This window comes from Archocentrus centrarchus, chromosome 2 (assembly GCF_007364275.1).
Source record: "Archocentrus centrarchus isolate MPI-CPG fArcCen1 chromosome 2, fArcCen1, whole genome shotgun sequence".
NCBI lineage: Eukaryota > Metazoa > Chordata > Actinopteri > Cichliformes > Cichlidae > Archocentrus > Archocentrus centrarchus.
Genome location: NC_044347.1, coordinates 6114970 through 6140174, shown reverse-complemented (window position 1 = coordinate 6140174; position 25205 = coordinate 6114970). Strand labels below are relative to the sequence as shown.

General features: G+C 41.5%; 1 pseudogene; it reads right to left on the bottom strand.

Annotated features, from left to right (window-relative positions):
• Positions 1-3699: 3699 nt before the first annotated feature.
• On the bottom strand, positions 3700-19828 carry LOC115798397 (protein NLRC3-like; annotated as a pseudogene).
• Positions 19829-25205: the final 5377 nt, after the last annotated feature.

Below are 25205 nucleotides of genomic sequence, written 5' to 3'. Positions count from 1 at the left end.
TTAAGAGGTAGCATTTGCATAGGGTAAAGTATCCTGGGGAGGATGTTCGTTTTTATTAAACTCATCCTACCTATCCAGGACAGTGGGAGGTCAAATCATCTATTCAAATCACTCTTAATTGAGTCCAGAACTGCTTTGAAATTTAATTTGTACAACTCAGAGGTATTTGCAGATACTCTAATGCCCAAATATGCAAAACCTGTGGTTGACCATCTGAAGGGAAAGTCAGCAGGGTCCCAACCAGACCTTTGAACCCCCAGTGGCAAGGCCTCAGACAAGGTTAATTTTATACCCTGAGATTTGAGCAAATTGATTAATAACAGATTAATTTTGGGATAGATGTTTCTGGTTTAGTAATAAATAGTAAAACATCATCAGCATAGAGTGAAATTTTGTATTCAATATTTCCCAAACGAATTCCAGAAATCTCAAGGTTGATTCTTATAGCCTCCGCTAATGGTTCCACTGCCAGTACAAATAATAAGGGGGAAAGGGGACAGCCCTGACGGGTTCCTCTACCCAGATGAAACAGCTCAGAAGTAGAGCCATTTACCAAGAACCTCGCAGCGGGGGCACTGTACAGCAATTTAACCCACCTAACAAATTCCAGGCCCAGACCAAACCTGCCCAAAACATTAAATAGATACTCCCACTCCACCCGGTCGAATGCCTTCTCCGCATCTAAAGATACTGCGAGAGCCTTTTAATTTGCATCCTGTGAATATTGTAAGATGTTCAAAAGTCGTCGCACATTGGAATGGGAGTACCTATTCTTTATAAATCCCATCTGATCAGGCCTCACCAAGGCCGTCATCACATTCTCTAGTCTCCCTGCCAGGATCTTTGACAAGCTCTTTCCATTTGCCCCGAGCAATCTAATAGGCCTGTATGATGTGCATAAATCAGGGAGTTTATCCTTTTTCAGAATTAAGGATATGTGGGCTACATTTAGACTTGGCAGCAGTATACCCAGTCCAAAATATTCTTTAAACATATTTAATAAAGGGTTGACGACATGATTGGCCATTTTTTTGTAAAAATCGGGCCCAAACCCATCTGGGCCTGGTGCCTTCCCACCCTGCAGAGATCTTATAGGCTGCAAAACCTCCTGGGTTGCAATGGGTTTGCACAAATCTGATCTGCTTTGCTCTGACAACACAGGAAGCTTCAATTTATCAAAAAAAGCAACACAGAGATTAGCTGTATCATGGCATTCAGAAGAATAGAGTTCTTGATAGAACTGTTTAATTATTTTAGTGATCGTTTTAGTTTCGAAGTGTACATCACCTTTTTTGTCCTTCAAAGAGCATATTGCATAGGGCCCATTTTTCCCTTGAGGAAGTCGGGCGAGAAGGCGTCCAGGTTTATTTCCAGATTCACATAATCTATGGTTTGCATAATATATTGCTGTTTCTGCTTGTTGAGTAAATAGTTGATCTAATGCAGATCTGGCTGCATCTAATTTTTTCAATACTGAGGTGGATGGAGACTGTTTAAAGTCCCGCTCCAAGGTAACCGCTTCTTGTTGAAGTTCAAATTGTTTGCTGAGGACGTTCTTTTTTTCTGCTGAAAAGGAAATAGAGCGTCTGAGAAATGCCTTACCTGCTTCCCACAGAGTAGAGGCACTAACATCAGGTGTGTCATTTTTGGATATAAATAGTTCCCTTTGGTCTTCTAAATATTTAATAAATTCAGGATCACTCAGCAAAGTTGGGTTTAAATGCCAATTTCTTGTTACTGGATCATAATAAAGTGGTAACAACTCCATAAACACTGATGAGTGATCAGAAAGGACACATGGATTAATTGAGCAGGTCAGAGTCCTGTCCAGAACTGATCTAGAAACAAACAAGTAATCTATTCTTGATAAGGAGTAATGAGGATGTGAGAAAAAAGTAAAATCTTTTACATGTGGATTACATAGTCTCCAGGCATCAAGCAGCTCAAGATCAGTGCACAGTTCGACTGTGGCTCCTACCATTTTTGAGGGTGGTTGATTTTTGGGTGGGTTATAATCCACACTGGGATCAATGCCACAGTTAAAGTCACCACCTATCAAAACATGGGTAGGGCAAATCAAGGAGACTTCAGCCAGAAATTTTGAGTAAAACGCAATGTCATACATATTTGGGGCGTACACACTGTCTAGAAGAATCTGTTCACCATGGAGGAGCCCAGTGACTACGACAAATCGTCCATCTGCATCTTTTATAATTTTATCCACAGTAAAGGCTAACTTTTATGAATCAATATTGCTACCCCCCTGCTTTTGGAGTTATAGGAGGAGTAATAAATTTGTCCCACCCAATCCCTTTTCAGTTTTAGGTGTTCAAGATCAGTTAGGTGAGTTTCCTGTAGCAATGCAACCTGAACCCTGTCTTTTTAAGCATGGAGAGTATTTTACACCTCTTAATAACATGGTTGATTCCCTCACGTTGAGGGTTAATATTCTGATATTACTCATATAACCACCTCAAATTGATCCTATACAAAATACTACCCCAGAATAAATCAAAGGATCCAAAACAAAACATAAAATCAGTAACCAATATTAAGCTTTAATCAGAACTACCTGTACTGGTATGAACACTGTTACCATACCCTGATGGCCAAAAAACTATATACATAAAACAAAAACAACAAGCAAGTTACACAATAAATGTACTGTAGGTATTTTACAAAACATAAAGAGCAACCTACCGGTGGTGAAAAAAAAAACCAGGTGTAGCTATAGGCTGTCTCCACAGGGAAAAACAAAATCAAGAATCCACTCCAGCTTCCCCAAAATTGAAAATTAAACCAGGCTACTGTCTATTATAAAGAAGCAGAATATTTAGATGAATAATTACTTAATAAAAGATTTGACTCTATCCATATACTTGTGAGAGGAAAGGGTTAAATGGAGTCCACTCCCCATTGTTGCTTTTCTTTTTTCCTTCTTCGAAGCAGTATATGCTTAACGCACTTACGTAGTCCAGAAGGCCGCGTTGTTAGTGTATTTCTCCTCTGTTGCCACCTTCTCATCCCAGAGAATCAATAAAGCTCTGGGCTTCTTCTGGCGTACTGAATTCATGTTGAGTGCGATTATGAGACACAGTGAGCGTAGCGGGGTATCGCATGTCGAAGCGGATGCCTTTCTTAATGAGAGCTTGGCACATCTCATTAAAGCGTCGTCTTTTCTCGCGGACTGCTGAGGATAAATCCTGATACACGTAAATCCGCTGCCCCTCGTGTTTCAGCTCAGGTGTCGCCTTTACCGCTGCCATAATCCGCTGCTTGTCTCTGGAATTGTGAAGCTTGATAATTACTGGCCTTGTGGGCCGAGACCTCGATGTGCGCGGTCCATTTTAATGTGGATTTGGCCACGGGGTTCCTATCCAGACCAAGCAGTGAGGGGAGCCAAGTTTTCGAAAAACTGGATAGGGTTCTTGCCCTCTACCCTTCCTTCAGGTTTATACTCCGAATATTGTCTCGTCTGCTTCTATTTTCCATGTCATCCAAACCGTTAACCATTGTTATGATTTTCCTCTCGGCTTCCGCCAGCCTCCCCTCCAGGTCGTTAACGGTGTTCTCTACATTCGCAACCCTCTGCTTCGCTGCTGTGATGCGTGTTGCAGAAGAAACTTTGTCCAGAGCCTCTGAGAGCTTGGACAGTTTTTGTTCCAAACACCTCACAAAAACTTCAGAAACTTTGCGTATTAGGGCCTCGGTGTCCTCGGAGGCTTGTGGTAGCTTCTCGATAAGCACATCAGCAGTCGCCATCAACCTTTTTGATTGGATTTTTGTTTGTTTTGACATGTTAATGTCTCATAACACCAGAACGTGAACGAAAAATGTTCATTAGATGTCACACAATCCACTCACTTGAAGAGTCTTGGCAGTAGCGCGTAGTATATGGTAGTAAGTATTGGTGGAAGCTGGGGGACAATGAGAGCACACCTTCTAGCCAGCCACGTTCACCTGGAAGTCAGATATTTAATCATTTGGATCAATGAATGATTTACAGACTTTTGTCTTTTCATTGGAGTCTGAACCACAGAAAAATCATTGTTGGCAAATAATGACATTTCTATCTAGCTTCTAAAGGGTCATTTACACTAAAGTGAACTCAGGCGGATGAAGATATTTTCTGAGCACATCTGCTGTAGGAACCACATGCATCATGAAGTCATAATATTCTGTCTCCCTTGATGGTCTAAACCAGAACCCAAATCCAGGATAAAGAGGTTCAGTGAATGTGGTGTTGAAGGTGTGGAGGTGGATCAGAGTGTCAGAGGAGACTCTGTAGAAGGACAGAGTGCCAGCAGGACAGTCCACATACACTGCTACTCTGTTAGAGACAGAGGAAGAGGAGGACGAGGAGGAGGAGGAGGAGATGGATGTTCTTCTGTTGTTGTGACAGACAGCGTAGCGATCATAACGACAGCAGTTCAGAATCCAGGACTGATCATTCCTTCCAAACACACAGTCATCTTTGTCTCCTTTCCTGCTGATTCTTCTGTAACTCACTGATATATAAACTCCTCCTCTCCACTCGACCTCCCAGTAACAGCGACCAGTCAGACCATCTCTACACAGCAGCTGAGGCCAATAATCAAATCTGTCTGGATGATCAGGATATGACTGAAGCCATGTGATCAGATGTGTCACCTTCCTGTTGTTGTCAGACAGTTGTAGTTTTCTGTTTACTGTGTTTGTGTCGATTGTGAGTTGACAGGAATCTGATGGAGAGAACAAACACAATCCAGCTGCAGTTATTGATCCATCATCTGTTCATTGATTGACACTTTGATGATGACTCCTGACATCAGAGATGTGAATGAGTGATGTGACAGTTTGAAGATGGTTGAATGTGTGCTGCTTTGTTTTCATCAATCACATTAAAAACACACTTACACTTCCTCAGACCTGGGATCAGCCATCGGACTCCAGCAGGCTCCACCCTGAAAGGAGGAGGGGGGTCAGAGCAGCACAGTCTCTTTCAGCATGCACACATGGACATTACATCACTCTCAGACACACACTGTTAGACACTGATTGTCAGATTGTGTCCTCTTTGTGTTTGTTCTAAATGGAGAACATCAGTGACTCTGGGAGCTGTTAATTAACAGCTCTGGAAAAGATGCAACAGGTTTGTTGTATTTTTCTGCATGGAAATGATCACAGAGGGACCTGCTGACTTTTTGTTCTCCTGTCCTTGATGTGCTGCTACTTGGTCTGAATATTAATGATCAGAGTGGATCAATGATCAGATCATTATTGCAGTGCACAAACAAAGGCAGCTGCAGGGAACTACAAAGGAAGCATCTGTCACTTCACTTTCATTAGTTTTCTGTTTTTGGATTCTCCTGCTCTGTTTCACTCACTCTGATTCTCATACTCGTCTGCTTCACTTTGATTTTTCTCACTGACTTTGATGATCAATATTTCAGATTCTCCTAACAGGAACATGAGCCACTGGAAATCAATAGAAAGGCTCATTATTGATTTATGAAACTTAATCCCATTGATGGTCAGAGGGTAAAATGTGAGACTGTTCCTCTGCAGAGATCACTTTGAACTGGTTGCTCCATTGTTGTTGATGGAGATTTTCTCCTTTGAGACTCCATAAAGATATCTACTGTTTCTGTTCAAGCAGACTTTCTGATAGAAGCAAAGTAAAAAGGTTCCTCTATGTGTGACTGTTCAGATAACACTCGTATCCAGCATGAAGTCATCAGACAGGGCCAGAGTGAAGTACAGCTTCCTCCTCTAACAGACACTGTCTGTGGCTGCAACAGGCCTCTCCATACCTGAGAGTTTCCAGTCTCAGCTGCTCCAGCAGCTTCACTCCTGCCTCTCCTGGATGGTTGTAGCTCAGGTCCAGCTCTCTCAGATGGGAGGGGTTGGAGCTCAAAGCTGAGACCAGAGACTTACACCTTCTTCTGTGATCAGGCAGCCTGACAGCCTGCAGACATGACAGATACTCTTAGAGAACAGCAGAGCAGCTGCATGCAGACAACAAACTGCAGCAACAAATCATTTGAAAATGAAATGACTGAAACAGGAGTTCAAAATAACCAAGTCAGTCTAAATGTTAAAGTCTACAAGTGATAAAATCAGTGAAGTCAAAATGATGATCAAATCTACATAAAGTAGGACTGAGGCTGATGGGAGTGTCATTAGTTTTGCTGCTTTTTGGTTTGAATGAAAGTTTTGGTCAAACTAGAAGTCTGAGCAGATGATGGCACCAAATTAAAAGTCTGCTGATTGTTAAGTTCTTATATTTCATTGTGAGGACAACATGAACATCTGAAACTAATTTGATCACAACCCATCAAATCTTTGCAGAACCAAAGTGGCAGCTAAACATCATCCTCCACTGAACTGTGCTGCTGGTGAGGCTGACATCATTTAAAGGTGCACATGAGGAAAGACTTCATTAAGAATCAGACACAAAGAGACGAAGAAGAACAAACTGCAGAAAACAGGATTTAACCATGGTCAGCAACATCCAACACTTTTCTTTGTACTATTTTTGCCTTTTGATCAGATCCATCAGCCAGTTTGGAAAAACTCTGAAAGCATTTCAGTCCAGATTCAAGGCTCAGGAGATGATTTAAAGAAATCTTTAACATAAAGAAACTCAAAAATAAATTTATTTGAACAAGAAAAAACTGCCACAGTTTAGATAGTTTGACAAATCCCAGCAGACACAGTCCTGCATCAGTTAGACACTAATGGAAACCAGATTTTAGTCATCCGTTGAACATTTGAAGAATGCTGACCTGAGTGTTTCCAGTTTACAATGTGGATTCTCCAGTCCAGAAGATAAAGCTTTCACTCCTGAGTCCTTCAGGTCATTGTTACTCAGGTCCAGCTCTCTCAGACTAGAGGACTGGGAGCTGAGAACTGAGGACAGAGTTTCACAGCTTCTCTCTGAGAGGTCACAGAGACTCAGTCTGAAAAGACAATAATATCAAAACAATTAGTAAAGGATTAGTCTTCTTCAGTAACACTGATTTATAATTTAATTTAATTGGAGCTCTACTAGTGGGTTGATCAATCCTAAACTGATAGTTGATATCAATGATGATATTGGTATCAGATTAATACTAGAGTGATAGAATTGATACTACATTCAATACTCCATTGCTCCTGTTTCATCAAAAATTCAACATCTACACAAACACCATTCCTCGCACACTTTGCTCCTCCCCCTCATCTCCTGCTCTTCTGTGATTTGTGCTGTGCCATCACATGACTCAGCAGCACTGAGCATACGCATGTAGGCTGCAGTAAGTGAAAAGGAGCATCCTGTGGAGATATTTTACAGCTGTAAATAAAAAGACTGAAATCTGCTGTATGTATAAAGATATTGTTTACTGTGGCAACACCACAAATTAATACAAGCACATTTATGATAATAAAAATAAAAGAGGCAGAGGGAAATCCCTCAGACAGATCCAGACCCTCAGCACAGAGACAGAGGCCTTTCAGAGAGGAAAAGAATATCCAGGTAGCTCATGTTAGTGATTAAAGTATGTTATTCATAATATACACATATGTGATTCTGCTAATGGTAATTTTGCTTGAAAGGCAGCATTATAAAATTACAGAATAAGTGAGAAGAATCATTCTGTAATGATTGTGAATGAAGTGCAGTAATGACATGAACAGGAGGTCTTTCTCAGGTCTGTTGCTAATAGTTAATCATCTATAATTATGATCATATATAATTATAATCAGTGTAATGAATGAGAAAGTATGAAGTTAGGAAGATGAGCTGTACTGACCTGAGTGTGAGGATGAAAATAAGAAGTGCAGTAGAGCCTTGTAAGGCAGGCTGTGTGATACAGGGAAGTACTGAATGTACCAATAGGATGAAGTGTGTGTACAGTATATGTATGTTTGCATGGGCGTGTGTTGCCCCCCCCACCCCCACCCCACCCCCGGCCTGGTGAATGTAAGGGAGGTGTAGTTCAAATCCTGCAGTTCTGTATATGAAATAATGGCACACAACATAAGCTTGTTTACAGCTTAATGCAGGATTTATTCTGCTTCCTTACACAAGGAAACACAATCACATCAATGACTTCCTATGATAACCAGCAACTTGCTGCATAGTGTAGGGTGACAGATGTTAATACAGTGTCAGGAAGTGCATGAGTAACTTCAGTGAATGTCATTACAAAGAAACTGAAGCACAAGGAAGTCAATCTGATATGCATGAATGTTTTTCTTCAGCTGTACTTTAACAACTATTACAACAGTACATGAACATGTGCTCATTTTGCATTGGGGTCCTCTGCCTTGCCGGCCTCAGCAGCAACCCTGACAAATAACTGGTTGTGTCCCTTGGCAGCAATCACGTGTTTGTGATTTCTGACGAGTCTCTCTCATCAGTGTGGAGGAATTTTGGTCCACTCTTCTTTACAGAATAGTTTTAATTCAGCCGTTTGGAGGGTTTTCCAGCATGAACGGCCTGTTTAAGGCCAAAGCATCTCACCTGGACTTTGTTTTAGCCAATCAGAGGTGGCCTTGCTGGTGTGTTTTGGATCATTGTCCTGCTGCATAACACAAGTAAGCAGAGCTTCAGGGCACAAACTGATGGCTGGACATCTGCTCTATATGATAAAAGTACAGAAGGTTCCTTTAAAAGTTGTGTTGTGTTTACTTGGTATCAGTTGTAGTGCCTGAATGTGAAACTGCATTTATGTTGTCTCCTAAAGGTGTAAGAAAATTCCAACAAGGGAACTCTCAGTTTGGGAGCTCATCTTCACTGTTTAACTTCACCAAAAAAGGAAAGTTGTAAAATTGGGGGTCTCTGAGCCCCTCCAAGAAAACTGGCAGAAACCAGTCTATGTGTGACAACATGAGTAACAGATGTTAAAGCATATATAAGGCTGTAAGTTTCTTTGTTCGTTGTGCAGAAGATCATTGGCCTTCTTTCTCACCCAGATGTCTCGAGCGTCTGTATTTTCACATTGTCTTTTTTATAATAAATCTTATGTTATTCTATAAAGACTGTGTAACCAAGAATTCCTTCAAACACAACATCACGATCAAGAAACCACACAGTTCAATACCAAATTTTCCAATATCACAGATCATTGGTGAACACATAAATTGTCCACTGTAGCTTTGTAAGGGGCTTAAGTGCAATATAATATGGGATAGAAATAGTTTATAAGTGTATGGAGACATGGCTTATATTGACTTTTCACACTGTAATTCACAGGTCCAAATCATATGTTTCACATATATATTAAAATAAGGAAACAATTAATACTCCACAACTCTCTTCAATGCAGCAAAGTTCACTGCATTTACAAAAGAACTGACATTCTTTTCTTAAAAGTACTTGTGTTAAAAAATACTTCTGGAAAAGGTTGAAGTACCTCTACCAGAGTAGCTTGTACTTTTTCACTTTTACTCAAGTAAAAGTACAGACTGTGAAATGTACTCAGAGTAAGAAAGTAAAAGTATCTCTTTGGAGCACATTTCTTTCTATTGTTGAGCAAAGCTAACTGAACCTTGTGCTGCAGCTGTCTGACTGTTTTCAGCTGCTGGGAGTGAAGCAGAGTGGAATGATGATGCAGATGAGTGACAGACTCATGATGATGATGATGATGATGTTTGATGAGGAGGAGAAGCACATTAGAGTCTGCTTCACAGCTAAAGCTCTGAGTCGAATACACAGGTTCCTCTAAAATGTTTGTTTTCTTCCCCAATAATTCATATATTTGTTGGGGGGGGGACTTGATTAAAAAAATATTCTAATTAATTAGGAGCTTTCTAATTAATTAATCGAATTAATCACATTTCAATATTTAACACGAAAGTATCATTTAAATTTCGTGATGAATGAATCAATATACATAAGCTTAAACTTCAATATTTTGTTTATTTTCCCACCAGTCTACTACACAGACCAATGAAGGGTGGAAGTGCTCCTGTGATAAGCAAACTCCTGAAATAAAGTAAAGCATCATAACAAAAAGGAGCAAAAGTTGTTTGCTGTTTAACCAGCTGCTTTTACACAGCTGTGGAAAAGCAGCTGGTTAAACAGCGAGACAGAAGAGGATGCAGCCTTCGCAGGATGCGGCCCCTGAATTTTCACACAAGCTCATCACAGTGTCATCGATATAATCTGTATGCCTGGAACTCGTGGACTGAGAAACGTTCCACTGTGCAAAGTGTGATTAAAATGCTTTAAATTTTTAATCGTTATTTTCCCCGTAATCACTTAATCAAAATTAAGGCGTTAAAGTCCCACCCCTAATTATTACAGTTTAACCTATAATAGGACAGTAACATTAACACAAGTCACATGAATATGAAGAGATTTACAAGTAAGGACATGTCAGGATATAAATTAAATATAGCAAGAATTTGGTAAAAGATCTCAAATCAAATCACAAACCACATGATCTGACTTGAGTGTCTCAAGTTTACAGCGGGGACTCTCCAATCCAGCAAGCAGCAGCTTCAAGCCTGAGTCCTGCAGGTTGTTGTTACTCAGGTCTAGCTCTGTCAGCTCACAGTCTTCTAGTTGAAGAGAGGAGGACAGAGCTTCCCAGCTTCTCTGTGACAGGTTACAGCTGCTCAGCCTGAGGAGATATAACATATAGTGCAGGGTTGTGCTGATGGACGATGGTGTCAACAATGGTCAAAGTGACCGGCAATAGCTCACCAATCTTTTAATCTAATTTCCCCATTAATGAACTAATTTAAATCTGCTTTGCTACAGTTTTGCATCATCCACAAATAACCAAAACTTGCAACACAGGCATGTCTGAGCATCCATACTTTGTGTGTGTGGAGTGACACTGATCCATCATAGTTCTCATCAGATATGAGAATAAATAGGAGGAGCATATTTCTGACTGTTGGACTGTTTTGTTTTTTGTTTTTTGTGTTTTTTAATTGATGCTTAATGTAACTGTGCATCCACAGATGTTACTTTATCTCATCTCCTTAACTTGTTTCCTGCTGTGTTGGGGAGGGAACAGTGAAGAGTGCGAGAGAGGAGAGATATTTTACACAGAAAAAAACTACCTGGATATAACAGAACTGTCTGTCTAAGTTGAAAAGTTGGTAGACGTCATAAATAAACAACATTATAACTGTTCAGCTGCCATCCAGTCAATGTATGTTCAGAAATTAAGAGGCTGAATCAGACAGTGGTGTTTGTCAAGCAAATGCTTCTTCATCCTGGAAGTGAGAAACAAACTCACAATGTGCCTGTTTGTGTTTCATTTTTTTTTTTGTATGATAAGGAGGGTGGATAGCAGCACCATAATTACAGGCTCCTGTTGGAAGGCAGTGATGCCACAGAGGAGCAATAGGACAACTGGAGCTATGAAGCAAATTGCTGAAACCTAATGCAGTGCTGTGAAAACATATTTGCCCCCTTAATGATGTCTTAGTTTGTTACATATTGTCACATTTACATGATCATCAATATGTATTTAATGTTCTCCACTGAACCATCCAAGGTTTACTCTCAGTCGGAACAATATGAGAACAGCACCCCCACCAAGACTGGAGATGCAGTAATACTGGAAGAGCATATGGGAGAAGGATGCGTCACACAACACCAATACTCAGTGGTTAGTGGATCTAAGAGAAGACCACAGCAACCTCCCTGAACAGGTTCCAGTAACCATCACAGTTGCAGACATCCAAGAAAGAGTCTCACATGTGAAGAGCTGGACAGCACCAGGCCCTGACATGATACACACCTACTGGTTAAAGAAGCTAATACACTCCATGAGCACCTGGCAACACAAATGAACCAACTGCTAGAGGCTAAGACACACCCAAAATGGCTGACTGAAGGCCATATGGTCCTGATCCCCAAGGACCCCTAGAAGGGATCGGTCAAATCCAACTACCAGCCAATAACCTGCCTCAGTACAACATGGAAACTCCTGTCAGGCATCATAGCAGCTAAGATGAGCAGGAACGTGGCTCAATGCATAGTAAACAGAGCAGTCACTCAAGACTGTAAGACCAGGCTGACCAACCTGTGCACTGCCTGGGATGATTGCAAGAAAGCCTTTGACTCAATGCCACACAAATGGATCCTGGAATGCCTAGAACTCTACAAAATCAACAGGACAGTAATAGCTTTCATTAGGAACTTATTGGGAATGTGGATAACAACACTGGAGGCAAATTTCAAACAATTGCACCACTGCTGTTCTGCATAGGCCTGAATCCCCTCAGCCAGATCATTGACAAAACTGGCTATGGATACCTACTATGAAATGACCACTGATGTTAAGATGAGAAAGCTCCTTACCTTGGAGGGTTTCACCCCAAATCCAGCACCCTGAGACTGTATGCTAAGCGGAAGGAAAAAGGCCAAGGACTAGTGAGTGTCAGAACCATTGTCCTGGATGAAACAACAAAGATCCATGAATACGCCCCAAAGAGTGGTCGAGAATAACAGAGCTAAGATCGTGTGGGACTTCCAGATACTGACAGACAAACTTGTGATGGCTAACCAACCGGACATAGCAGTGGTGGACAAACAGAGGAAGAAAGCCGTTGTGATAGACGTTGCAATACCAAGAGAGGCAAGTGAACATGAGAAGCTCAAAACCAAACCAAGGGCTCAGAGAAGAGCTAGAAAGGACGTGGAAGGTGAAGGTAACAGTTGTCCCCATGGTAATCGGAACACTCGGAGCAGTGACCCCTAATCTGGGAGAATGGCTCCAGCAGATCCAGGAATGACAAATGAGATCTCTGTCCAGAAGAGGGCAGTCTTGGAAACAGCTAAGATACTGTGCAGGACCCTCAAGCTCCCAGACCTCTGGTAGAGGACCTGAGCTCAGAGGACAAAGACTGCCCGCAGGGCGAGCTGGGATTTATATTAAAAATGATGATTTAAACAATTAAGGGACAATAATAATTTAAATAATTAAAATTCTCGGCTCGTGCTGGGAGGTGCCGGCCTGCTGGGGGGGTGGGCTGCTCATTGCCTCAGGCTCTCTGGGCTCTTGCCCGTTGACTGTGGGGGCTCTGTCTGGGGTCTCCCTCCTTCCTCCTCTAGTGTGTGTGCATGGTGCCATCGGGATGTGTGACCTCGGGTCCTCTGAGCTCCTGGTGGGCCGAGGATGGCCTGGGTCCCGTGGGTCTTTCCCTACTTGCTTCTGGATCCGGATGGGGGTGGTTGCAGCTTTTTGCCCTCATTATTCAGTACGTTCCATGACAGAGGCAAACACACATTACTACAAACTACAGCAAGACTATATGTATATATGTGTGTGTGTGTATGTGTATGTGTATATGCATGTATATAAAGGTGAATGTGTATGTGGATCTATCTATCTTCTATTATTATTTTTTTTCTCTCTCTGTTCTCTCCTTTTTTATTTTGGCTTCTTTCTTTCTTTTTTTCTTCCTGCCTGTCAGATCTGGCAAGAGTAAAAATAAAATGCAAACATTAACAAGACTAACCTTTAGAAAACTTACAAACTTACATATTTGCTTGTAAAATCAAATATGTTTGGTACAAGAATGTATTCCGATCATCATTCCGATTGTAAAAACTGCCAGACATGACAGGCCCAAGAGAAAAAAAAATCCCTCAATGAATGAACTCAATTATCTAAAAATTACATGTGTAATATTTACAGCTGTTAAATTATTAAAATTTGATGATCTGAAAATATTTAAACGTGACAAATATCCAAAAAAAAAAACTATATGGATCATTAGAAGAAAAAAAGAAATAAGTGATTTCCTTTAAAGTGTATTTAACCTTTTAACACCGAATGTATCCCATGTGACACGACATACTTCAAAAGTGCCACCGTTCGCGGACTTCCGGCAACAAATACCGTATTACCCCTATGTGGCTGTGACGTGAAATTTCTGGGATTTCAGGAACCATATTTTCGCATTTTTTCGATAGGACAAACGGTTGCGGAGTTACGGTAATACGCCAGCTGATCAACGTTCCTTTGATCAGCCAACTCCGAGCTGATACGCCACATCTCAACCAGCTGTTCGCCGCTATTGAGGGCAAGTAACGGGCGCTTCAGCAGCAATAGCCAGGCTTTAAAAGTCTACCTCATGAAAGCTTTATAATAACTTACAGAGCTTTGTTGGAGGCTTTGACCACTGGCAGCAGCCTCAGCAGAGCCTCCTCTGAAGCAGAGTATTTCTTCAGGTCAAACACATCCAGATCTTCTTCTGATGACAGTAAGATGAAGACCAGAGCTGACCACTGAGCAGCAGACAGTTTATTTGTGGAGAGACTTCCTGAACTCAGGGACTGTTGGATCTCCTGCACTAGAGAACGATCATTCAGTTCATTCAGACAGTGGAACAGGTTGATGCTTTTCTCTGCAGACAGATTCTCATTGAGCTTCTCCTTGATGTACTGGACTGTTTCCTGATTGGTCTGTGAGCTACTTCCTGTCTGTGTCAGAAGACCTCGTAGGAGAGTCTGATTGGTCTGCAGTGAAAGACCCAGGAGGAAACGGAGGAACAAGTCCAGGTGCCCATTTGGACTCTGTAAGGACTTGTTCACAGCACTCTGGTGCAAAGATTGTAATTTAGATTTTTTAAATAACGTAGACCATATGGAGGTTGATTGTTGTTCTTCCAGCAGATTGACTCCAGAGTTGATGAAGGTCAGATGGACATGAAGAGCAGCCAGAAACTCCTGAACACTCAGATGGATGAAGCAGAACACCTTGTCCTGGTACAGCCCTCTCTCCTCTTTAAAGATCTGTGTGAACACTCCTGAGTACACTGAGGCTGCTCTGATATCGATGCCACACTCTGTCAGGTCTGATTCGTAGAAGATCAGGTTTCCTTTCTGCAGCTGATCAAAAGCCAGTTTTCCCAGAGACTCAATCATCTTCCTGCTCTCTGGACTCCAGTGTGGATCTGTCTCAGCTCCTCCATCATACTTGACCTTCTTCACTTTGGCCTGAACCACCAGGAAATGGATGTACATCTCAGTCAGGGTCTTGGGCAGCTCTCCTCTCTTTGTGGTTTTCAGCACATCCTCCAGAACTGTAGCAGTGATCCAGCAGAAGACTGGGATGTGGCACATGATGTGGAGGCTTCGTGATGTCTTGATGTGGGAGATGATCCTGCTGGCCTGCTCCTCATCTCTGAATCTCTTCCTGAAGTACTCCTCCTTCTGTGGGTCAGCGAACCCTCTGACCTCTGTCACCATGTCAACACACTGAGCAGGGATCTGATTGGCTGCTGCAGGTCGTGTGGTTATCCAGAGGCGAGCAGAGGGAAGCAGGTTCCCCCTGATGAGGTTTGTCAGCAGCACATCCACTGAGGTGGACTCTGTAACATCAGCCAGGATCTCAGTGTTGTGGAAGTCCAGAGGAAGTCGACACTCATCCAGACCATCAAAGATGAACACAACCTGGAAGTCTTCAAAGCTGCAGATTCTGCTTCTTTGGTTTCAGTAAAGAAGTGATGAACAAGTTCCACCAAGCTGAACTTTTTCTCTTTCAGCACATTCAGCTCTCTGAAAGTGAATGGAAACATGAACTGGATGTCCTGGTTGGCTTTGTCTTCAGCCCAGTCCAGAGTGAACTTCTGTGTTAAGACTGTTTTCCCAATGCCAGCCACTCCCTTTGTCAGCACTGTTCTGATTGGTTCATCTCTTCCAGGTGAGCCTTTAAAGATGTCTTCTTGTCTGATTGTGTTTCTGGTCTGTCTGGTTTCCTGGATGCTGTTTCAATCTGTCTGACCTCATGTTCATCATTGACCTCTGCAGTCCCTCCCTCTGTGATGTAGAGCTCTGTGTAGATCTGATTCAGAAGGGTTGGGTTTCCTGCTTTAGCGATGCCCTCAAACACACACTGGAACTTCTTCTTCAGAGCAGATTTAAGTTCTTGTCGACAGAGTGAGCAATGTATTCTGAAAATGCAATAATAAGCTATTAAATTAATTATTATATATTAAGTAGGCCAACATTTGGTCCATCTCTTGAGACATTAGTAAATATTTTATTTTTGGCAGCAGCTTAAATCTTTACAGAAATCATCTTACTGCTCTGCAGACGGTCAGCCAGCTCCTCCTGCTTCATTCTCCTCAGGACGTGCAGTGTGATTTTCACAAATGCCTCTGTGCTTCTCTTCTGCTCTTTATCCTCACCCTCCAAGGCTGTCACCCTCCCCATGACTCTCTAAGCATTCTGGGTAATCTGGACTCAGAACCTTTTGGATTTTGTTCAGCTCATTCCTCACAAAAGTCACAATGTTCTCCTCTAGCAGCTGGAACAGAATACTATATGAATGACCCAATCAGACTGAATCATAGAGCTAAACATCAGATCACAATGAGAAGCTACTGGTCTACAGCAAAGATGTTTCTAAAATAAATGCAGTCAAACTTCACTCATTTTAGGCCACTGAGATTAAAAATGATGCTGAGTTGTTGGTTGGTTCTAGTTTCCATGATAAGGCTTCAAGGTCTGTTTTAAAACCAAAACTTCTTTCATTGAAACCAGAAACAGTAAAACTTTCAGATCTTATGATATTATCTCTATTTGACCTTTGACCTCTAATCTGACCTTGGATTTGACTTTCCTACTACAGTCGCCCCTCATTATATCACAGTTCACTTAATTGCAGCTTTGCTGACAGCATAGAGATACTTGCTCAGTAATAACAAGATAATGGACATCACACAAAATGTTCTGATCACTTCCTTCTGCATTTCCTCTGTTGCTGCCCTACATGGTTTAAATAAAAATGGTTGTGGAGCATCTATAGACAGAGATCAAAATCCATAAGAAAAAGCACATTTTCTCTGTGAAGCAGACATCTTTGGTAACAATGTTGAGCAGTGCAATCCCTGGTGTACAAAGTGCAGCACGGAGATGACTGAAAGAACAGATGTAACAGTAGTTGTTGTACATGTACAAACCATCAATATGGAGTCCAGCTGTGTTGGATGCTGCTGGCAGACTGACCACTGGGACCTCTGAGCTCTCCTGATCCACTCTGTGAAGGAATCATGAAGAATTAGCTCTCATCCACACAGGGACCAACACAAGCTCAAAGTCCATGAAGGATGTTTGGATGAAGAGTGAAGCAGAGACTCCCTGTAGCAGCAAAGCTTTACTAGCCCTCAGTGATCCCACTGAGAATCTACATCTCAGTCTGGCAGCTGTTCACAGCTTTCAGCTCACTGTGGTTTAGTCCTAACAGCTCTCACCAACTCCTTCACAAAGATTTCCTTTCAGCTGAAGCGCCCTGGAGTAAGACAGTCTCTCTCTCTGTGCTTTCACTGCTGAGCTCCCAGTTCTCAACAACTTCCTCTGAGTCACTAAAACACTATAGATCGAATGCACTGTGTGAAATGATTTGCTTTGGAAGTAGCACTGATCAATTCGAGCTCTGCTTCCTTTCAACAAATGCCTGCTACTCTTGGAAATGTCTTTAGGAGACTCAGCATTTCCTTCCATCAATCTGTTTATTAGCTGAAAAATAATCAGTGTGATCTTTTCTATCTCTGCGTATTAGAGGAACTAATACATGCTTCTACATTTAGAAGGCCTGACTGCAGTATTCTGCTCTCTGTTCTACCTACAAATGTTAGAAATAGAAACTAGAGCTGATTCAGAACTGCATCCAGAATGCTTACGAGGACCAGAAGGAGAGAAATGGTTCCACCTATTGAAGTCCCTTCACTGACTGCCTGACAGTTACTGATTGAAAATCACTCCACTGTTTTTACTGTTTGAAAACCTTCATGCTCACATGGAAGCACGTATGAACCATTACAGCCCCTCAGACAGGTGAGGATAGTAACAATGATCCATAAACCTTCATGAAGACAAACGTGTCAGCAGGATATCAAATACAGACTCACAAAGGTGTCTCCTGTGGTTTGAAGCACAGCTCAAAGGAGCCCCCTGCTGGAGCAGCTGCAGTCCTACAGACCTCAGCCTCTGCACTACACAAACATCTCCTACACACCATTCTTTACACTCTGACTGCTGTGTTTGTGGAACAAACTCCAACACACACCGCTTCACATATGAACACAGAAATGTGTGTGAAAAAGAGCTGAGCTGACATTAAACATGATGGAGAATTTATTCAGAAACACTGAGTCAGGAACAACATTTAGACACACATTACCTCTCTGCAGGAGGAGGAACACCTGGATTTAAAGGTAAAAATAAGATCCTTTGAATCGTCCCTCTTTAAGGACACACAGCTGGGTTCAGGTTCAGGTTCAGGTTCAGGTTGGTTTCCTGTGAATAATGATGCAGCAGTGATGTGAGTGCTGAGCTGTGACATGGAGAAGAGTCATGGACAGTTAGAGATGGTCATCTCACCTCTGAGCTTTGGTCTGGCTCTCATGTTCCCCACACAGAGTGGTTTTTTAGAGGGAGGGACTCCCTCCTCTCTGTCCTCACAACTGATCCATGCTGCTGAATTCACAATCAGCTCACCACACACTTTCTACCTTCACCTGCAGAGGAAACACACATCAGCTCAGCACACACACACTGAAATCCTCCTATCATGTGTGCTGTCCAAATATCAGCTGCTTCTTTCCTGCTTCATCTCAGTATACAGCTGAATGCAGTCTGACAGCAGTGTGAGGCAGAGGAAGCTGCCATCAGCTGATCTGCGTCTATCAGTCCACTAGATGGAAGCCATGAACTGATTTGATGCTTCAGCTCATTGATATTGAGTAAATTTAACACCATCCATCCATCCATCCATCCATCCATCCATCCATCCATTTCTTCCGCTTATCCGGGGCCGGGGTCGCGGGGGGCAGAAGCCTAAGCAGAGAAGCCCAAGCTTCCCTCTCCCCAGCCACCTCCTCCAGCCATCATCCGGGGGGACCCCAAGGCGTTCCCAGGCCAGCCGAGATACATAATCTCTCCAGCGTGTCCTTGGGTCTACCACGGGGCCTCTAAATTTAACACATCTGAGTAAAAAGCATCAGTGTTAACCCATAAGAACCCACACCCATTTCTCCTTGGAGGAAAATTATGGGGGGTCATCATTCTGAATAAACAGATACAAAGAAAATATTTCTTTTTTTTTTTCAAAATACAAACCCCAAGTGTCAAAGATCTGAAAAGTGACTGATATGTCACATCGGGCATTAAAGGTAAATATTATCCTCAATATAAAATGAATTTGCTTGACAGTCTGTTCTGTGCTTTGTAACACATACTACCTTTTTATTATCATTTCCACAACTTTGTGTCAAAATAAAAACTTCAGCTCTTGGATTCAACAACAAAATCCTCCTTAGAGTTGCTTTACAACACAAACTTTGCGCACAGCTACATATTAGAAGTCTTCTTCACAAATAAGTGGAACTGTTAACAAACTGAAAAATTGACCAATAAACTACTCTTGGTCAAACCAAAGTGCATTAAAAGCACAAAAACATTAACTTTTACATCGGCTGCATCATGTACGACTGTTGTTAGCACCACTTATGGCACTTTAGCCTAGGCTGAATGGTAACACTTGAAACAATTTCTTTCCTCTGTGAAGCAAAGACGTACATCACATTTCTCACAGAGGGTTGTGGTTTGCATTTATCTTGCATAATTTGCAGCGGCCACGCTTGTCACATTTCACAGGCCAGTGTGAAACCTGGTCCAAGCAAACATCTTCAGGAACTCCAACTCGAAACTCTCTTTGGTGGTGGAGGTGGAGATGTGGCGCCGAGTGATGGTCGACCCCTTTGTGAGCGCAAGAGAATTAAGCTTGATGCCACCTCCTGCCTGGAAGCTCCTTTGTTTCATTGGCTTGTTTACTCCAAGTAGTTTACAGTAGCGACGGTAGAGCAGCCATGCATTTACCATGGCCAGCATTATGGTCTGCCAAACAGGTACAGGTACCACCTCCGTGACCTCATGTGGTACTTGTGTCTACCGACACATGTCATCTAGGAGGTCGACCCCTCCCATGTATGTGTTGTACTCCTTCACAATCAATGGCCTGTTGACTTCCACAAATGCCTTGTCTGATTTGCTCCAGCGTTTAGCTTTGTCCTGAGGTTCTGTGGCACAGTAAGAAGAGATCAGGGTAACACATCTGTTGTCATACCACTTGACAATGGCAATGCTTTCCTTTTTTTCCACTCTGACATCAACAGCCCCTCTGCCTCTCTTGGCAAGACTTTTCTCATCCTCAAGCTGACACCCAGCCAAGCGATTGCTTCTGATTGTTCCTACAAAGTAGATCTGCCGCTGTAGAAGCTCAAGAACCAGTGCTGCTGAAGTGAAAAAGTTGTCTGCAAACACTTTGTAGTTTTGGTTTGATGGCAGAGTTTCACACAGCTTGACCACAACATCACCTCCCATGCCAAGTAAGGTTTTCTTCCCAGTTCCACCTTCATAGACCAGAAAATCACAGAGAATTCCAGATGAAGAGCAGCGCGCCCAAATTTTTAATCCCCAGGGGTGGGGCTTGCCTTTCACATACTGTCTTATTGGGCTGTGAGTACCCCTAAAGGACACCATTTGCTCATAAATAGAGTTGTGCTCTTCTGGGGTGACTTCCAGGCATTGTTTGCGAAACATCTTGAGCCAGGGGCGAATCTTCCAGCACTTATCTTCTGCTTGCCTGTTTGACATATCAGTGTTGTCAGTGAAATGTAGGGATGTAAGCAGTGTCTGAAAGCGATTGCGTGACATGTTGTCTGCCACCATGGGACATCTTGTGTCATTTTCCCAATAGGCACGACTCCCTGGAAGCTGACAAAGACCCATGCGTAGGTAAAGACCAATCAGTATTTCCAGTTCCTTGACAGTGGTGTTTACATTACTGTGATTTTCAGATTTTTACACTGTACAGATTTGTTTGTTCCTTCAGTAACTCAAGCATATCTGATGTGATGAACTTCCTGAAATACACCAGAGGGGTGTGAGGAGTGTCTGGAAGTGTGACACTCTGACCTTTGAAGGTACATTCAGGGGCTTCAAATTGTTTCCTTCTCCAAGAAAACTGTGTTCTTCCTTTAACACCAGTATTTTGCTGGGCAGGATTCATCTTGGGTTGTGGTTCCTCATTTAATTCACTATCGTCTGAATCACAGGACTCACTAAACTCATCATTTTCAATGTCTTATTTTATTTACTGTGGAGCAGCAACAGTTTCTTAATTTAAATCAGTCAAATAACCTCAGCAGAATATTACTTTATTTCTTTTGTGACAAATATGCCACATGAAGTTTTTAATGAAGATTTTTTGTGTAAAGTCCCAATGTGACATATGTCACAGCTATATTTTCATCATTTGTTTTATATCAAATTATTGAAAGAATTTGATCAGAACAGAATGAATACTATCAAGGACTTGTAACTGAAGGAAAACAATTGATAAATGGCTTGAATCTTACCTTTTGAAACAAAAAAACAAGCTTTTTAAAATTGGCTTGCTCTGTGAACATGAGCCAGTCAGGCACACGGACATCTTGGAAATGTTGTCCAGGTAACTTAAACTCACATGACATGTCACATGACCACATCTGGTTGTTCCACTATGTGTCACTTGGGGACTCAATGGGTTAAAAGATGAGAAGATTTGAAAGGAAAATTTCCAGAACATTTAAAGGGGTGGTGACACCTGTGTCACAGTGGGTTCTTGTGTTAAAAGCTTCACACCACACTTCTGAAAGAAAAATTTAGCAAATTTTATGTTACTGAAGGAAAGTCAATGAGAGTCACAAATGTTTAGCTGTTGCAGAAATGTATTTAATGTAGAGTTGGATAATGTTCAGCTTTCATTTGTATTTACATTGAAACCAGGTGAAGGTCAGGAGTTACAGTTCGTTCGACCTTGTCAAGAAATTAAAATAACTGAACACAACAGAAGCTGTTCTGTTGTCTAGTGTGGGACATGTCTTTGTTATTTATTTCTTTAACAAAATGAAGCACAGAAGCAGGTGTGGAGATTGTAGAAAGGCTGTTTTTTATTAGCTATTTGTGTAAGACCCCAGCTTATTGAATCTCTGGATGAAACATTAAAAAAGATTAATCAGAGAGAGTGAAGGAATATGAAGAGGCGTGGTTATCCACAGGGTAGAAGTCTGGATGAGTCTAGAACAGGGGTCAGCAACCTGCAGCTCTTTCAGGCTGAAGCTCTGTGCAACATGCAGAAGTAAATTATAAGCATCCATGGAAGTGCATTTTATTTTGTCGGTTTGTTTTTTGTTGTAGTTCTAAACTGGAACATTATTGTGATCTTGAAATATAAAAATAAAATAATTTTATTTATTTATTCTCGTTTCTCAATACAGGCATCACTCGCGGTAGCTGCTACCAGCTTCTGGTAGTATTTGCAGCTCTCAGTGTTTTCTTTTCTGTGGAAACCGGGTTCAAATGGCTCTTTGAGTGTTAAAGGTTGCCGACCCCTGGTCTGGAAAAAAAGCCTTCATCACAACATACAACCAAATGAGGAAGATTCTCAATGAAAACGTGAAGCATAAAGAGAAAAAAGCAAATCCAGGAGTAAGCTGTAAACTAAAGTACCAACAATACTGACCACTCAACATAAGCACAGAGTATCTGTTCTATGAGTTATGATGAACAGAATAAGCAAATTTAAGGCCATTTATTCTTTTTAATTAGGTTAAAACATTAATTATCAAGAACATGATTAACTGTTTCATTTAGCTCCTAAAATACACAATATTAGTTTGGGCAGCATATAAACATGACACAGCAGAAACAAACAGTGAAGACAAAACAGCTGCTTTCATTCAGACTGACTCTGTGTGGTGTGTGTTTCAGCCACACTGAGTCTAAACATGTGTGTTTAATGTGTGTGTGTTCAGATGTCTCAGCTGATGGTTTCTGACTCTCCTCCTGCTGAACCTCTTTGTCTCCTACAGATCACAACTGCAAACACGTCGTCTGCACTAATGTGACTCTGCAGAGCCTTCAGGTCATCTTTGCTCCTCATGACTCAAATAATCATTCAGATCCAAAGTGTCTGAAGCCACAACAACATGTTGCTTTAATGAACATCAATCACATGAATGAAGAGCTCCACTAACAACTTCTGCCTTCATCTAAATGCAGCTTTTTACTGTCTGTGTTCAAACTGATCTTTGTGTCTCAGTCCAACAGAGTTCATCCAAAAATCTGGAGCTGCTCACACTGAGTCTGAGGGCAAAGTTCACATGTGTGAAGACGTGAAAGCTTCTTCTGACTCTGTCACAGCTCAAAGTCTGTGACCGAGGAGGAGAGGCCGTCTGTAGATGCTGCTCAGTGTTTGAATCACAGAGGAGTGTGTGTCTGTCAGCAGATCAGTGTGTATGCAGAGTGTGAGTGAGTGTGTGAGTGGGACTACACACTAAACCCAACAAGTAGCTGAGTGAGTGAGTCAGGAGGAGAGGAAGAGACGATTTTCCAGGCCTGTGTCAGTATTCCCAAACATGATTCCACCTCCATTTGACCTCAATACCAATTTTGATTACATTTGGATTTTATTCTTTAAAATCATTCTAATAATACCTTCATCTTGTGCTATAGTGTGAGAGTATTTGTATAAGTGTTTCACTGATAGTTGTACCCTGTATGATCATGTGACAAACTTTGATTTGAAAATATTCCTCTTGAAATGAGCTTCATTTTTAAATATGTATTATAATCCAAATGTTTCAATAAAATGGTTTTATAATACAAAAAGATCAATGTTCTTTATTGGAAACATCATGTCTGTAACACTCAGTAGGTTGAAGCTCCTTAAACACGAGCGCTGATCTTCACCTTTTTCGTGCATCAGAACACAAAGTCAAACATGTTGATCCATGAAACACAATAACTCTGATTGGCTCCTAGCCAACAACAATGACTCCCTGACTTCCCCTCAGGATCATCATCCCGCCTCTATTTTGCTGACTACATGTCAACAATAGAAGTTGCCATTCCAGTGTGTTGTTGGTCCTAACAACATTTAGTCATCTAAAGAGCACAGGTTACCCCTGACAGGGTCAGAGAAGGTTGTTAGCAGCCTGCAGCACGTCTGCCATAAATACCAGGAATTACTGTGATCCTATAATCTGTCCTTCACATCCACAGACACTCTGAAGGAGGCCAAATCATTTCCACCCACAGCTCCGAGCTCCCTCAGCCTGACCTCAGATAAGGTCGTGGGTCATTTTCAGGGTTTATTTGTAACATTTCCCACAAACTACAGCTGATCATTTCACTCACAGCTCCAACATTCAGACACTTTCATCAGTGAAAAACATCCATCATTAAAACTACATCAGATGATCCAAATGAGTTTCTGTCAGTCAGTAAATTCCTAAAAATAAAAACAACAAAATTCCCTAAAAATGTCTGATTATCATTTCCAACTGATCATTGTTCAGTGATTAATAATTTATCATAGTAATCTTTCCTCATGTAATCATTTGTACTGTTTGTGTTTTTGATATTTTCATGTGGTTATGTTGAGTTAAAACTCTGTACTTTACTTTTATTTATTTTTCCATTTAATGGTCTGAGAGCATTTATGATGATATTTCAGATCTTGTGAATATTTCAGAGTGAAATGCTGCAGAACACATTCAGACTCTGTAGCAGCTGTTTCAGAAACTCCTCAGAAATACTTCTTATAACTGTTTCTGATGCATCACAATCATCAAAGTGTCAGCTGGAAAGTGTTGATCAATAATCACAACATGAGAAACGATCGTCTGAAACTTCATAGATTAAACAGACTCACATTTCTAATGATGTGAAGCTGAGAATGAACCAAACCACAGATCACTGGTTCTGTCTCTGCAGTCATTACAGACTGATGTTAGAACCATGTGATATTTAAACACAAACGTCTGCAGATTAATGCGCTCTGATATGAACTCTGACATTAACTATCTGAATGAGTCACAGCTGTTTGAGGCTCAGCAGGAGTCAGAGACAGAAACAGAGCTGAAGAAATAAAAACTGGTTTCTAATCATCTTTAAATGGTTTGTGATTAACAGTCAGATCAAAGTTTGATAGCTGTTGTACTGCAGCTGTAACATGACTCATGTCTGGGTGTAAACAGTCAACATTAAGCCTGTTTAGTTTCACAGTCATCCAGGTCATGGACGTCTCTGGAGCCTGAAAAAGGTGACTGGACTCTCTTGAGGAGGTTTCCTCTCTTATCTGAAAGGCTTCTTCAGGTCTAAAACTAAATGGTGGAGAGTCCCAGCACAGAAACACACAGTAAAGTTCTTAAAGGCGCACAAA